The sequence below is a fragment of the Vicia villosa genome, linkage group LG4 (assembly GCF_029867415.1).
Source record: "Vicia villosa cultivar HV-30 ecotype Madison, WI linkage group LG4, Vvil1.0, whole genome shotgun sequence".
Taxonomy (NCBI): Eukaryota; Viridiplantae; Streptophyta; class Magnoliopsida; order Fabales; family Fabaceae; genus Vicia; species Vicia villosa.
Window position 1 is genome coordinate 160,524,523 of NC_081183.1, and position 17,241 is coordinate 160,541,763.

Sequence of the window (17,241 nt, forward strand, 5' to 3'; positions counted from 1 at the left end):
TTCAATTTATAAAACTAACTATATTAATAAATCTTTATCTTTTATCATTATTTTTTATGATTACCATTTATCATTAAATTTTCATGACTATCGATTAACATATTTTAACATGATTACAATAATGAAGTTAATTTGAAAAAATTCTGAGAAGTTTTAGTTATTTCATAAGTTTACAAAAATTACAAAATCTCAATTGATTTTGTTTTGTTTTATTAACCTTTATATAAAAATCTAAATAATTTCAAAATATATTATATCTCAAATAAGGATCTAAATAATTACAAAATATCTTTTATTAAATATAATGATAAATTAAATATTTAACCTTAGTAAGTATTATTACATTAAGTTAAAAATACAACTCTTAAATTACTTTAGAAAAATATTTTAAATTGAAAAACTAAATTATTGTTTACACTTCCAAATTTTGCAAGTACATTTTTTTGACACGTGACCTGCTTCAATTTTATAAAACAGTAACAAAAGAAATAGTTAAAAGATAAATATTAAAATGATCAGTCAATAGCAGATATCTCATAGATACGTTCACATCTACCCGTCAATTCAGATGAGTTTACCAATTCCAGTTAAATCCAAATGAGTTAATTCTAAAAATTTATTAAACCTATGTGAGATATCAGTCCATTTTTTCAAACCTAAAATATATCACAACTCCCGTCAAATGCTTAAGAGTTTCTACATTTAAAGTATATTATTATAATATAAAAAATATATATTGTATAAGTTTTAAAAATATAATTTTAATTAAGAAATTAAACATAGTTAGAGAATAAAATTTATTAAACCTATTTGAGATTAAAAATAACAAAATATAATTGTATAAGTTTTTTATTAGATTAAATTTTTTAATTTAATTAAAGAACAAAATGTATAATTAAAAATAACAAAAAATTGAAGATTTCCTTATTCAACATTTTGATTCAATAAAAACATTGAAATTAAGCCAAATATATAAAAAAAACTAAGCTATATAGGTCGATTATTTATTATCAAATATTTATCAAATTAATTATTATCACAAAGTATGTTGATTATTATCAAATTATTAAACATTAACACCACTAAGTATGTTGATTATTAGAAAGCTATATGTGCTATTTGGTTGGTCTGTCACTTTTTGGTTTGCCACTTTACATTTAATTGGTTCTTCACTCAATGCTCTTCAATAGAAAACAGTTACAATTGAGCCATATCAATCAATAGTGTATCAATTACAATGGATCAATATTTATTCATTCAATTAATTACAGCATGAATATTCTAAATAATGAGGAAAAATCGTATAAAGAATCAAAATAGAATGAAAAGATGTCCCATGTATACAAAAATGAAAACAAAGTTAAAAATAATCAAAATAGAATCAAAAGATGTCCCATGTATACAAAAATGAAAACAAAGTTAAAAGTTGAACAATGTATTAAACATAAGTAGAAATCACCATACGATTTTTGACTTTTGGTGTTTTCCTTATTATCCCCATGATTATAGGTCTTACAGCAAAAGCACAACAAAATCATTAAAGGCAACAAAAACAAAACAACCATTATAGAAGCCACGTAGATTATTCCATATACTATCAAAGCAATAGCTATAACCAAAAGCATCCATGACAGAACATCGTTAATGATTGCAGCTGAAAGAGCAACCCTTCCCAACTTTGAGTTGTCCGCTTTTAACTCTGCAAGGATTCCAGAAAGAACAGGACATTCAGTGACTAAAGAACATCACCAAGAATTAACACAAAAGAAACGGTCGAGAATAGCGCTCTCGTTCTGAATGGTAACACCATACCTTAAACTGCTACAGTGACTTTCTACCTTTCATTCTTATTGTAGATGCATCCATCCATACTCCAACCAAGAATAGAAAATATAAAAGACCAACATTTGCTATTGACTCAAACATTATCACACTTCTTAGAAGAAAAACTGCATCAGCAAATGTATAAGACATACCTTCAAACTAATCAAAAACCCATAAATTAACTCTCAATCAACAAACTTTAAAAGCTTTTGAAACATAACAAAAGAATAAACTTTTTGCAGGTAAAATTTGCCATTGTTTCATGTATCAATAAGAGACACAATCAAATCTCCATCAAATAAAAACATCATTTTTAATCAATTAAACAAACATCAGTTGAAATAAAAAACAATCTGCATAAAGAACAGACTAACTGTCGCATAAAATTTTATTACTAATGGAAATGTGATACAATGGTTTATTACTAACAGTTACTACAGTTCTGTTAGAGACAACAACATAGATAAGTTAATAAATACAAATATATATACCTTTTTCTGCCAGGTGCGAGTAGATTGGTATAACTCTTTGTCCATTTTCTGACCAACTTCGTTCTTGCTACCCATTGAATCACTTTCATTTTATCAGATTATTACAAAGACAGCTACTCCCTGCAAGAATTGACTACAATCACAAACCACAAATTAACCTCAACATATTAAATCAACTAATTAATCAAATAAATACTACTTCAAATTAATAATTCAGAAAGTAAAAACCAAAAACACATGATTTGTATGGAGAAAATGACTTTGGATTTATAGATATGCAACTGTTTACGGTGATTTCCGGTAAACAACCGCTAGTCTTCCAAACTATAATAAATATGATTTGGTTACTTGCAGGATCGACTAGATTGATCCTAGGACACATAGTCAAGAAGATTGTTATCAATGTTTGTTCGAACCATATTCATTATTTGTCTTCTTCAATAAGCGTTGTTCGATTAAAGAACAAATAGTCTTGACAATCACTTTGTTATATATAAATGTGACTTCAATGGAAAGATAAGTAACATAATATAGAAAATTAAAAAGACTATTGAAACGTAAAGAATCTTAAACTGCAGAAATGTAAAAGACTTTGAAAGTAAATAGCATGAAAGTAATTCGAAAATAAATGACGTTAAAATAAAGATACAGAAATGTAAATGGCAAGAAGTAAATGAAATGCAGTAATTCTGGAAGATAAAAACAAAAGATAATACGCATGTATTAAAATGGTGGTGTCATACGTACATTTTCTCAGCGAACTCTTTCTCTTAACGCTTGATACTTGAGTAAATATGTGAGTGATTTGTACAAAATGAACACCCAGAATCCTAACATTAAGACTCCTATTTATACTAGTTTCGACCTTAACGGTCCTATACTAATCTGCTGCCACGTTTCTCATCAGAACTTCCAGCGAAGCCATCTGTTATTGAACGGTTACGAAACCGTCTTCGAATTTCAAATCTTCCCGCCTGAGTCCGTTTTCGACGCGTGGCAGTGTATTAAAAACATTACGAAAACACGCTAAGTAGTAATACTTAAATACATATTCTATGAATTTTGTCTAAGTCCCGAAGACATATGCTTTCATTAATCTTTCAGCGTTCAGTTATCTTCATCGAACTTAGAAGTCTTTATTTTCGAAGCATGACCATCAGTAGCCATTCTTTTACTTCTTAAGGGATGGCCATCAGTAACCATCTTTCCTTCGATTCTCAACTCCTTCGAAGGATAAACAATATAAAACGAAATCTTCAGCTAACAAATTGCCCCCAATAAATGCCTGTTTCGAGAATCAACAGAAATAGGCGTTTCTTGTCATTATAAGATTTCGTTTTTATGATCCTTGAAAGTTCCAAGACTGCTGACTAGCGTCATAATCACTGATAACACTGTTTCCGAAACGTCTTGTCATTTTCAAAGATGTCTTCTCATAACTTACATTCCCACGTTTTAACCTTCCTGATCATTACTCCTACATACTAGGAGTGAAGCTAACTCATTCGACCGCCGTTGGATTAAATCACCAGCCGCCACGTGTCTCTCGGGCTTTACCCAAAAGATTTAAAAAGGTTTCCGTTAAACCTTTAAATACTTGATCTTGTGCCTCTATACCGCCTTTCATTCATCTTCTTCATCGAAAAATTGAAACATCTTCACTCTTTTTTAGAATCTTGTTCTTTTAATCAAAAATTTCTCCATGGCTTCATCTTCAAATGTTCTTCAACCCGCTTTGAAGCTCCAATCAACAACACGTTCTGGGGAACGAGAGTTCGTTCCAAACCCTAACACTGAAGAAATACGCGCTATTTACGCTTCCCAGGTAATCATTCCCTTTGAACTCTCTGGAAAAACTCTTGCCTTTATGGGTCCGTTACCGAGTGAAAGTAGGGGTGGCAAAACGGGCCGGGGCCCGCCGGGCCGCCCGCGCACCCGCCAAAAATTGGCGGGTTGGGTTGGGATTTTAGGCTCGCCGCTCGCCAAAGCTCGCCCCGCCAAAACCCGCCGCCCGCCATACCCGCCCCGCCAAAGCCCGCCGCTCGCCAAAACCCGCTCCTCCTCCAAAACTCACTCTTTTTTTAGTTAATTATAGTAATTGCAATTCTTGATGGTTTATTTTATACATTTATTTATAAATATATCTAATATTTTTTAGAGTAAATTTGTTAAAAAATTACTTTTATAAAAAATTGTTTTAAAAAATAAGTGGAAAGTTTAATTAAAAGGTAAAAAAAGCATATTAATCTATTAAAAAAATATAAATAAAAATAGGCGGGTAAGCCCGCCGCCCGCCAACCCGCCATCTTGGCGGGGCGGGCATGATTTTGTTGCCCATTTTACTTGGCGGGCATGCCCGCCCCGCTCGTTTTTTGGCGGGCATAAGGTGGGGCGGGCGGCGGACGGGGCGGGCGGCCCGTTTTGCCACCCCTAAGTGAAAGTATCCAATCTGTGAATAAATTTTTTCCTGCTTACTACAAGACTAGACCATTAGTTAGCAAAGTTAAGATAGATGAAGACGGTCGCTCTCCTTTAGGCAAATCTGCTAATGTTGAGGAAACTTCAACCGCAACCCCTTTAGCTTTAACCAAAATTAGGTTAAACTATATGACCAATTCTGTAAAAGTGTTTAGGTCAATCCCTTTAGCCAAAGATCCTGACTTGTACTATGCCTGGCTAGAAAAGGTAGAGAAACAAAAAGGATCCTTCTGGAAAACATTAGGAATATACGATTTGATTCAACTGTCAAGAACGGGTTTAGAATACAACCAACCCATGTTAGTAGCAGCGGTTCATTTTTGGGATGCTTCTCACAACACCTTCCATCTCCCATGTGGAATGGTTACCCCCACGCTTTTCGACGTGGCCGCTATTACAGGACTTCGACCAACTGGTGAAACCTTCGATCCCAATGAAATGGATAATGACACTATTGGTTTTAACGATTCGCAAATCACTTATACGGCATTCATCCAGAAGCATCATATTACCACTGAAGCGACAGTATCTGATGAAGAGCATATTGCTTTTCTAGCATTATGGCTTTCACGATGTGCCTTCTGTTCAAGGTCTATCCAAGTTGCGAAAAGGTACCTTTGCATGGCTAATCAATTGCATGCTGGGAAAAAGCTCAACCTCAGCCAACTACTTCTAGGGTCTCTTTATGAAAACCTTAGTGAAGCTGCAAACCTTACCAAGAATTTCAAATCTGGTAGTTTACTTTACGCTGGTCCTTTCTGGCTATTGCAACTGTGGCTTAATGCTACATTCGAAACTCATCTTCCCTTTCGAGGAGATGTCAATGAGGAGGATAGCACAATCAAAAATCGAACTATAGAGGGGACCAGGTTAGCTTACCTAACTCCAAAAGAGGAAATGGGAAAGCTTCATGAACATTTCCTGGCATATTCGATGATGTTTGCTCGGCATGACCAGTTCGATCCTTCTATGGCCCCATTTGTACACAGAACAATAGGTCCTGAATGGTTTACTCGAAAATTTCCACCAACATCTCAGGATCAACAAACTGAATCTATGGAAATTTGGGAAGCCTTTCTGACTCCAAGATTATTTTCCCACCGTCTTCGACCATCAAAGGGTCAATGTATCCTCATGTGTTATCAACCAAATTTGGTCTCGAGACAGTTTGGGCTAACCCAAATAACACCCAAGTGCTTATATGAGAAGAGGAACCATATGTGTTTCCACACTTTGTATTTGACTGAAGAAGAATGTGAACAAAAAATCGACAAATACGTTGACGTCACCAATCTTTCTCCTATTCCTTTTGAACCTTCTTTTTACTCTACACCAGATTTTCATCAATGGTGGACAGAGTATTATAGCTCTCAAATTTTTGATGCTGATAGCCTTGCTCAGGAACTAACTGCAGCTTTCAATGATGTGCAGGAGAACTTCCAAAAAGGTACTTCCACTCATATTAAAGAAATCCAAGCTTTTCAAAAATTCTTTGAAACTATTTATAGGCCTGATGATCTTAGTCGGACCGTTCGTGAGGCTGCAGTTACTTTGCGCGAAAAGTTTTCCGCCAAACTAAATAAGTTGAAATTGCCCTCGTATGTTCGACCAGAACTACGTTATGAAGTGGCTTTCAAACTCAATCCTCCAAAATTCCCCCCACTACCAAGTGCTGATTTTGGTATGGCTCTAAGTCCTCCTTTCCCAGACTGGTTCGTGTGTGGGAATGCTCTCAAAATTCTTCAAGAGAGTACCAAAAAACGCGCTGAACGAGTGGTTCCGACTAAGCATACCTTGGATACTTTCAAAGGACATCTTCATATAGATCTTAAACATGTTCGTGTCCTGACTCCAATACCTGAAGGTCTGGATTAAGACAATCTTTTCGACTGACTTATCTTTTCTTTATTGATATACTGATTTCAGTCTCAACTACAGCTGTTGCACGAAGGAGGAAGATTAAGGAAGCTTCTGCCCCAAAAGACTCTGGGACATCTAAAAGCAATAAACCAAGTGGGAGTGACTCCCTCGTCACTGATAAGAAGCCCACGGTACATACTTATCTCATACTCTCAATCTTGTACAATCTGTGATTAGTACTCATCTTTCTCATTTTCCACTTGCCAGAGTTCGAAACCCCCAACGGGTTCGAAGCGTAAAGCTTCTTCGACCACTGGTTTGGATGGCGAAGATAAATCCCCTCCTCAAACTAGACAAGGACAGAAGAAAAAACACAAAGCTGTTACCCCTTCAAGAAAAGGGAAAAAGGCAAGTCCTTCCAAAGCTGTTTCTCCTGGTGATAAAGCGTCCTCTGAAGAGTCTCCTTTGAAAGCTGCTAGTAATGCTTTCGTTGTGGAAAGCCATAATTCAAGTCCAGACAATATTCCACCCAAGGTATTTTGGGTTTGTCCCACATATTATCTTGTGATTTTAACTAAATAATTGTACTGACATTTTACCTTGTTATTGCAGGATGATGCTGGCACTGCTACTTCCGGTTTTAAAGACCCTGGCCTCACCATTGATGTTGACAAACTTTATGGTAATTGTCAAACTTTAACTTTCGTTAACTAAACTCCTCAAAAGTTTATTTTTATGACTAACTTTGCTCTGTTTAACATAGGTACCTCTCAAAATCAAACTCGTGTTCTTTCGCCAGTCTTTGAAGACGTTAGGCCAATTGCTACCATATTGCCTAATGAACCAGTCGAAGAAAGCCACGCTACTGACGAATCCCCACCTACCCATCAAGGCAAAAATTTGGAAGAGGATCATCCATTCTCAGGCAGCGACAATGTGAACCAGCAATCACATGACAACGAAGATTCTGCGTCGGAGAAAGATGAAATGGAAGAGATTTCTCAGCCTGAAAAACCAGTTTCTCATGGAACTTCGACTCTTGACGCAAAAACCATTCCTGAGACGATTTCGACGCCTGCCCCTGCAAAGCTTACTCCTTCAGAGCTTGAACAACTTAAGCAAACTGATCCTCTTAGTTTCTTAAAGGCCATTATGAATGTGAATACTCCTTCGCCTCCGGAGCTTAATGTCTCACCAGCTGTAACTGCAGACTCTAGTGACAAGGAAGATATTCCCAGTCTTCTTCGACAAATAAAAGAAAGATTCTTTGGGGTCAATCTTGTAGATGTTCTCAACCGGGACCCTATTAAGAGCCACAACTTAAATCAACTTCTAAAGAAAGTAGATTTGCTTCAAGTTTCCACAGAAGTTTCAGAGGTAATTGTTCTGCTGGGCTCTCTACTCGAGCAACTCCAAGCTAACATCCTTCGAAGGCAAAATGTCGAAAAAGAGCTATCTGAGACAAAGGCCTCTCGTGACTCTTCATGGAATTCTGCTATGGACGCAACGAAACAAGGTGAGGCCCTCAGGCTCAAACATTCAGAAAATCAGAAGGCCATTGATGATTATGAGAAGAAAATCGGCTCTTGGAAACAAGAAATCAAAGTACTCGAGGGCAAGATAAAGGAGGCTGAAAGTTGTCAAGCAGTCCTACAAAAGTCTAATCAACAAGACTTGCTCGAAGTGGTGCAGTCAGGAATGAAACATTTCGAGACTGCACAAAAGTTAGTGCCAGAAATCGAAAGGTTGAAGAAACACCGGGCACTAATTGAACTTCGCATGTCTTCATGGGAGACTCAATATTTGAAGATCAAAAAGGATCTCCCTGAGGATTTCAACTAGATGTTTTCGATCTTGTTACTTATTGCACCTTTATTTTGTAATCGAGACCACTGTAGACATATAATATTTGTACGCTTGACTCCCATTTATCTCTATCATATTTGCCAGTGTTGATTTAGCAAATCTTTCAATTTCTTGTCAAAATATATCTTTAGATTTCCTACAGTGCTTTTATTAAATGCAACATGTAGAACCTGAACATCCTTCGCAGCACTCTTGCCTCTAGACTTGACGTTTCCACTTCTTCTAGCCATAATCATTATTAAAAAGTGACGTCACTTTCTCCAAAACGTCGGTTTTAAGACGTGCGTGCATCAGTTTAATGATTACTTCTCAACTTCCAAGGGCGGGAAACGGCGGAAGCCATAACTTCTTTCTTTGGAAAACCAACCGCAGTCCAATCACTCATTAAAAATTGAAACCCACCCTTCAGTATTCCCCTTCTATATATAAAGGGTCCAATATCACCTTTATTTCTTCATTCATGCGTTTTCTCTCCAAACCAAACACAGAAAAAAGAAAAACACACAACTTCTCTTTCAGAACAACTTTCTTGTCTTGTAATGGTTGAACCCCTCTTTTTTAACGACATCAAAGCCCTCATCAGAGGCGAGTTCAGACTCTCTGAGGATGAACTTGTTCGCCATTTCATCACCATCGAAACCCTGTTTGTTAACCAGGAACTAAACTTCTACTTTGAGGAAGTCCTGGAGGGTGCTATTTACCCCAACATGGTGGCAGAATTCTGGATGAATGCGTCTTTACGCATAGATCCTGAAGGTAGGACCACCATTGATTCTGAAATTCGACACGCTCGTCTCAGCATTACTCCCACCACTATTGCCAATCTGATAAAATGCAATAACTCTGGTGAAACTTTTGATGACAACAGTTTCAGCATGACTACTCATCTCATGCTGAGAACTCTTATGGACAATGATCGCTTCAGTGCCAAAGTCATCAGGATCTGGCACCAGATGCTCGTGGGGAACTTCCAACCTCGGCGGATTGACGAAAACAACATCATGGTTGAAGACTTGGAGTTCATCCTCTGTGGTCTTCGAGGGAGGAAAATTAACATACCTTTGATGATCTTCAAGGGACTTGTTAAAGCTGTCTCTGTCGGTGTTGACCGTCGAGGGAGTGTGACTTGTCTTCCCTACGGGAGACTCCTTAGTTACATTTTTCTTAAGAAAGGCGTAGTGAGAAGGATGCGTGATTCTGGAGCCAGAGATATGTTCGAGGCTGAACCTTCTCCTGTGTTGTCTTTGGACAATTTAAACCAAAGGATTGACTAGCAAGTTTTTACCTTAGGTTTAATCTTTTTATATATATATGCCTTCCTTTCTTTTTGTAACCTCAGATCCTATTCTTTGGATCTTTTTGTAATGAATGTACTTCTACGCTTGAAATGAAAAGAATATTTTGGTGTCTTCTTTGATTTTTCTTTCCATAATTCTTTCTGATTGTGAAGCCATTTTGATCAATGTGAAGTATATTTTTGACACATGCCTGACCATTTTGGCTTTTCGTAGTACCCTGAGTATCTACGTCTTTGCAATCTTTACTTCATGCATGCTAGGTTTATATCTCTTCAAATATTTCCCGTTTACTCTCAAGATCCTATGATCTTCTGCTAATTCTTCAATTTCGTAAGCATTGTTCGAGAATACTTTTAAGATTCGAAAGGGTCCTTCCCAATGTGGGGACCATTTACCAAGTGTCTGATTCTTTCAATCTATAGGTAAAATAACTTTCCAGACTAAGTCATTATTAACAAAAGTTTTACCTTTCACCTTTTTATTATAAGCTCTGGACACTCTTTCCTTTTGCCTTTTTATCATTTCCAGTGCTCGAAGTCTGTCTTCGTCCAAATCTACTAACTCATTCATCATTAACTCCCAGTATACGTTGGGAGGAATGTCTGCTTGTCTTTGTATCCTTACTAATTGCAAACATATCTCAATTGGAAGTACTGCGTCATGTCCAAACGTCAACTGGAAAGGAGTTGTATTCGTAGCTTCTTTTGGAGATGTTCGACAAGCCCAGAGCGCTTGATCTAAAGTCTTATGCCAATTCTTAGGTTTCTTTCCCACATGTTTCTTAATAAGGCCAATTATTATTTTGTTTGCTGCTTCAACCTGTCCATTTGCTTGGGCGTAATAAGGTGTGGAAGTAAATAACTTGAAACCTATTTCTCTGGCAAAGTCTTGCATTTTTCGTCCAGTAAAGACTGATCCCTGATCAGTTGTTATACTTTCTGGGATTCCAAACCTATATATAATGTGTTTCTGAATGAACTCAATCACAGCCTCTTGGTCCACGTCTGCCAAAGGTATTGCTTCGACCCATTTTGTGAAATAGTCTATTCCTACCAAAATGTACCTTTGACCTTTAGATGACTTGGGGTGAATCTCTCCAATCAAATCTAATGCCCATCCCCTGAAAGGCCATGGTTTTACTATTGTACTTAGTTCGTTTGCTGGAGCGTGTTGGATACCTGCATGTTCTTGGCACTCTTGGCACCCTTTCGCGAACTCTATGCAATCCTTTAGCATCGAAGGCCAATACATCCCATAACGAAACAAGAGCCATTTCATTTTGTGCCCTGCTTGGTGTGCACCACATGCCCCACTATGTACGTTCGACAGAGCCAAGTATGCTTCTGCTTCTCCCAAGCATTTCAACAATACCCCTTCAGGAGTTTTCTTGAACAATTCGTTTCCCATCAGAAAATATGACAGGGCTCTATACTTGATTTTTCTGTCTGTATCCGTCGAAGGATTTTTCAGATAGTTAATAATTGGACTCCTCCAATCTGTGTCTGCCAATGAGTCTATATTTAGTACTTCGAATTGTTCTTTGTTGGCATAACCCAATTGTGAGTTCTCTAGATCACTTGGCGAAAGTTTAGTAAACATTGCTCTTCCTCTTACTTCAATCAATTCCTCCAACTTTTCTTTTGATACTTTATATCCTGAAGCTAATTGAGCCAAGTCGTTTGCTTCCTGGTTATTCACCCTTGGTACATGTTTTAATTCCACGTATTCGAATTTCTTGAGCAACCTATTTGCGATGATAAAATACATGATCAAATTCTCTTTGATGCACTTGTACTCCTTTGTCAATTGTTTGATGACCAATTCGGAGTCTCCTTTAATTTCGACTCTGGTTGCCCCCAATTCTAACAAAGCCTCAAGTCCAGCAATTAATGCTTCGTATTCAGCTTCATTGTTGGAGCATAATGGACCTTCGATTTTATACTTGAGCTTTGTTGGAATTCCATCAGGAGAAATTATCAACATTCCAATACCAGTTCCCTCTCTATGCGTTGAACCATCGAAATATAACTTCCAAGGTTTTAAGTCCACATAATGCTGATGATTCTCAACCACTGCATGGTCAACAATGAAGTCTGACACAATCTGACCTTTCATTGCCTTGAGAGGCTGAAATATTAATGAATATTCAGTAAGGGCTAAAGCCCATTTGCCAATTCGACTATGTAGTATTGGCTTAGATAACATATGTTTAATAACATCACAATGAGATGAAACGTAAACATCAACTGGCTTTATATAATACTTAAGTTTGATACAGGAGAAATACAAACAAAGGCAGAGTTTTTCTATATCAGTATATCTAGTCTCTGCATCATTGAGTACTCTACTTAAGTAATAAATGGCTCTTTCGATGCCATTCTCATCCTCCTGGGCAAGCATGCTGCCTATTGTTTTATCTGATGCTGAAATGTATAGGCGCATGTGCTTCTTCCCATTTGGGGGAGATAGAATTGGTGGACAAGTCAAGTATTGCTTTATCTGATCGAAAGCTTCTTGATGTTCAGCACGCCATTCGAATTTTCCTTGCTTAAGCCGAAGTAGAGGTGAGAAAGCTTGCGTACGTCCACTCAAGTTAGAGATAAATCTCCTTAAGAAGTTTATCTTGCCCAATAATGATTGTAGTTCTTTCTTCGTGGATGGGGACTTGGTTTCCCTAATGGCTTTCGTCTTGTTCTGGTTGATTTCTATCCCTTTTTATGGACTACGAACCCCAAGAAATCACCTGCCTGCACGAAGAAAGCACATTTAAGGGGGTTCATCTTCAAGCCATATTTCCTCATTCTTTCGAATGATTGGCTCAGATGATCCAGATGACTCATACCCGAGGTAGATTTTACCACAATGTCATCTATATACACTTGCATGAATGTTTCTATAAAGTCATGAAATATAGAATTCATTGCTCTTTGATAAGTTGCCCCAGCGTTTTTTAAACCAAAAGGCATCACAACCCATTCGTACGTGCCTATTGCCCCTGGGCAACGAAATGCTGTCTTGGATACATCATCTTCCGCTATAAAAATTTGATTGTATCCCGAATATCCATCCAACATGCTCAAATACTCAAAACCTGCGGCTGAGTCTACTAACATTTCTGCTATAGGCATGGGATATTCGTCCTTAGGAGTAGCTGCATTAAGGTCACGAAAGTCTATGCATACTCTTAATGAGCCATTCTTTTTAATTACAGGTACTATATTAGCAATCCACTCAACATACCTTGTAGTTTGGATAAATTTGCACCGTAAGAGTCTTTCGACCTCTGCTTTAATCTTCGAGTGAATTTCTGGCGCGAATCTTCTGGAAGTTTGCTTTATGGGCTTCTTCCCTTCTTTAATTGGTAATTTTAATTCGACTAAATCCCTTCCTAGACCAGGCATCTCATCATAGTCCCAAGCAAAACAATCTCTGTTTTCTTTCAACATTTTGATGACCATTGCTTTCAATTCCGGTTCTAGCTTCGCGCTGATATACGTTATCCTTTTTTGATTACTGTCTCCAAGATTTACTTCTTCAAGTGGATCTTGGGCCAACATCTTTATATTCGACGCCATCGGTGAAGGATAGAAAAACACTTAGAAAGGGGGGGGGTTTGAATAAGTGTAGCTTTAAAAACTTGACAGATAAAAATAAATTGCACAGTTATTTTTATCCTGGTTCGTTGTTAACTAAACTACTCCAGTCCACCCCCGCAGAGATGATTTACCTCAACTGAGGATTTAATCCACTAATCGCACGGATTACAATGGTTCTCCACTTAGTCAGCAACTAAGTCTTCCAGAGTCTTCTGATCACACACTGATCACTCCAGGAACAACTGCTTAGATACCCTCTAAGACTTTTCTAGAGTCTACTGATCCACACGATCACTCTAGTTACAACCTGCTTAGATAACCTCTAAGACTTCCTAGAGTATTCTGATCCACACGATCACTCTAGTTCCTTACAACTTAATGTAATCAATTCTAAGAGTATTACAAATGCTTCTTAAAAGCGATAATCACAAACTGTGATATTTCTCTTAACGTTTAAGCTTAATCTCACTAATATATTACAACAGCAATGTAGTGAGCTTTGATGAAGATGAAGATTCTGAGCTTTGATTTGAACAGAGTTTAAGCAAGTTGATTTGAGTTGTTTTGGTGCAGAATCGTTAACCTTGCTTCTCATCAGAACTTCATATTTATAGGCGTTTGGAGAAGATGACCGTTGAGTGCATTTAATGCTTTGCGTGTTCCGTACAGCATCGCATTTAATGTTATACGCTTTTGTCAACTACCTCGAGCCTTGTTCACGCTGTGTCTACTGACGTAGCCTTTAGTAGCTTTTAACGTTCCTTTTGTCAGTCAGCGTAGCTTGCCACTTGTACTTCCTTCTGATCTGATGTTTGTGAATACAACGTTTGAATATCATCAGAGTCAAACAGCTTGGTGCATAGCATCTTCTGATCTTCTGACCTTGAAGTGCTTCTGAGCGTGATACCATCAGTACTTCAGTGCTTCTGTTCTCTTGTTCTTCTGATGCTTCTATAGACCCATGTTCTGATTCTGCTTCGACCATCTTCTGATGTCTTGCCAGACCATGTTCTGATGTTGCATGCTGAACCCTTTGAGACAAAGCTTCTGAGCGCTGAATTATGCGTACTCTTTATATATTTCCTGAAAAGGAAATTGCATTGGATTAGAGTACCATATTATCTTAAGCAAAATTCATATTATTGTTATCATCAAAACTAAGATAATTGATCAGAACAAATCTTGTTCTAACAATCGGGTCTTTTTCGAATCCCAAAGGTTCTTCGTCGTATATTGCATCTAACCTTTGACTTGGTTCTTCTCCTATGATCTCTTCAACTGGAACCGTATCTTCAGGGAGTTCGAAACTCGTACGTATTTCCAATTCTGTTATTCCTTCTTTGGTTGAAACTGCATCTATCTTTGTATCTAATAGTTCGGCTTCGAGAGCCGCCTTTCTTTTGTTCTCGTCCACATAGGCCGAAATCTTTTCGAAGAACGAAGACTCAGACATGATTAATGTCATCGTCCCAGCCTGTTGGCCATACTGTCGGATAATTCTCCAATGGTGCTGTATCTGGTGGACCATCCATGATCTATCTATCCCATTGGAATCCATTTGGGTGTAAAGTTAAATAGTATAATGCATTTTTATTTGGGGTATACATCTCTTCTGCAGCATGACAAGGGCCTATGTTTGCCAAGTTCCTATCGAAGTTGTTTTTGTTCACCTGGTTGACCTCAGCCATGTAGTAACTCTGATCACCTTCGATATTCTCCACTATACCATCTTCTCTCCAAATTGTCACCCTCTGATGCATTGTTGAGGGCACAGCCACTACTCCATGAATCCATTCCCTACCAAGCAAAAGGTTGTAGTTTGCCTTTGCTGGTATAACCATGAACATGGTTGGCCTGGTAACTGAGCCTACTGTCAAATTGACTTGAACAACTCCCAGAGTTTGTCCTATTTTGCCTTCGTAGTTAGATAAAACCATGTTATGTGGCTTTATATCCGTATCGAACATACCAATTCTTTTTAGCATGTATTGAGGCATTAGGTTCACTGCTGCTCCCCCATCAACTAGGACTTTATTTATGCCCACGTTCTCAATCTTAGCCCTGATATAGAGTGGCTTCAAATGATTTCGCATACCCTCATCAGGCCTTTCGAAGAAAGCATTCTGTTCTTCTACTGCACCGTTATTCAGCACATAGTAACACACAGGTTTGTGTTTTGCCATTTCTTCGATATCAGCCTCTTCACAGTCTTCTACTTCAGTTTCCTGATTAAACTCGTGAGGGAGTACAGAGACAACATTGCAATTCAAGTTTATAGATGACACTCCATCAGAGTCAAAATCATTTGTCATTCTTTCCTCTTCTTTCCAAGAATTTGAACGCATCTTCTCTTCTTCATCCAAGAGTTTTTCAGCTTCGAATAGTCTGCGTTCCACCGGAGGTTTGTTCGACTTTGCCCCCTGGTATGGGACTTGGTTGCTACTAGAGTCTCCAGCTTCTCTTGGCCTGTATTCCTTCTGAGCCTTTTTTATTCTCTGATGCCTTCTCCACTGGGACCGAGACATAGGATTTTTTCCTTTATAATTCTCCAATCGATACGCCTCTCGATTTGGTCTTTGGAATTGCTTCCTATATGCCATTGCAGTTCTTCCACCTTGGTCCCAACTTCGCCATTTGTTGGTTCTTGCATCAGCTTGTACCCACCTATCCCTGGGTGCATTTGCAGGGACTTTGAACGTCACCCTTCGAGTCCTAGGATGTGGGCTATCAGGCCTCTTTGTTGGAGTCCAAATGTCGAAACCGTACAGGTTGGGACGCAACCCCTGAGTTTCTTGACTCATGTAGCAATACACACGTTCGAATGATCGTGCTAGCATTTCGTCATAGACTGCCCCACATCTTGGGCAGAGAGCAACTTCAGTGTTTTCTTTGTGGCATCTGACCAAAAATCCTACCAAGCTTTCCTCCATCTTTGGGTACAGTTGTAGTAGGGGATTTGGCTCTCTTCCTGGGTGATCCCACCTTTCGCGTCGAACCCTTTCGAAGTTGGCTTCGACCCTTCGATTCAGCATGATCGAACACCTTGGAAACATCCATTGCTTACCACCATTTCTCTCGTGGCAATTCCAGAGATATTCTTTGAGGCTTTCGGTTCTTGGAGGAACTTCGATGCCCCCATTTCGCCTCGTCAACCATGTCTCTAGTTCGCCAAATTCAGACACTGGTCGTCTGGCGCTAACCATGTTAACCGCTGCTGGAGGAACTTCAGAGATCTGAATTTTCTGGAGTTTCATCCTGAGGTCATCAGTGGCCTCGCTGTTTTCTTCCTTCGAGGCTTCAGTTATCTCTGCCTTGGAAGATTCTTCAACATCAGTATCGAAGATTATGTCACCATTTAGGCTTTCAGTAGCCTGCTTTCCATTGAACATTGCTTTAGTCTCCACAACTTCGACTTCAGAAACCTCCACCATGTTGATATCTTCTACCTTGTCAGCAAACTTCAACCTTCCATCATTGAGAGCATTTTGAATTAGATCCCTGAAAAGAAAACATTGAGAAGTTTTATGGCCTAAAAATCCATGATATTTACAAAAACCTCTTTTCTTCCGTTGTTCCAACGGAGGAGTTTTTGAATTTGGAGGTAGTATCATTTGGCCATCTTTTACCAATAAATCAAATATTTCATCACACTTGGTAATGTCGAATGTATAAGTTTTCTTAGGGAACCTATCATTCTTATCGTTTTCTACTGGGTTTTTTCCATTGGCAGGATTTAGCAGTTTGCAAGCATAAGGTGGCGCCTCTTTCAATTCAGCTAGGTCTATTTCGACTTCTTCAGGGCTATATGAGTCATCGAAAGACTCATCC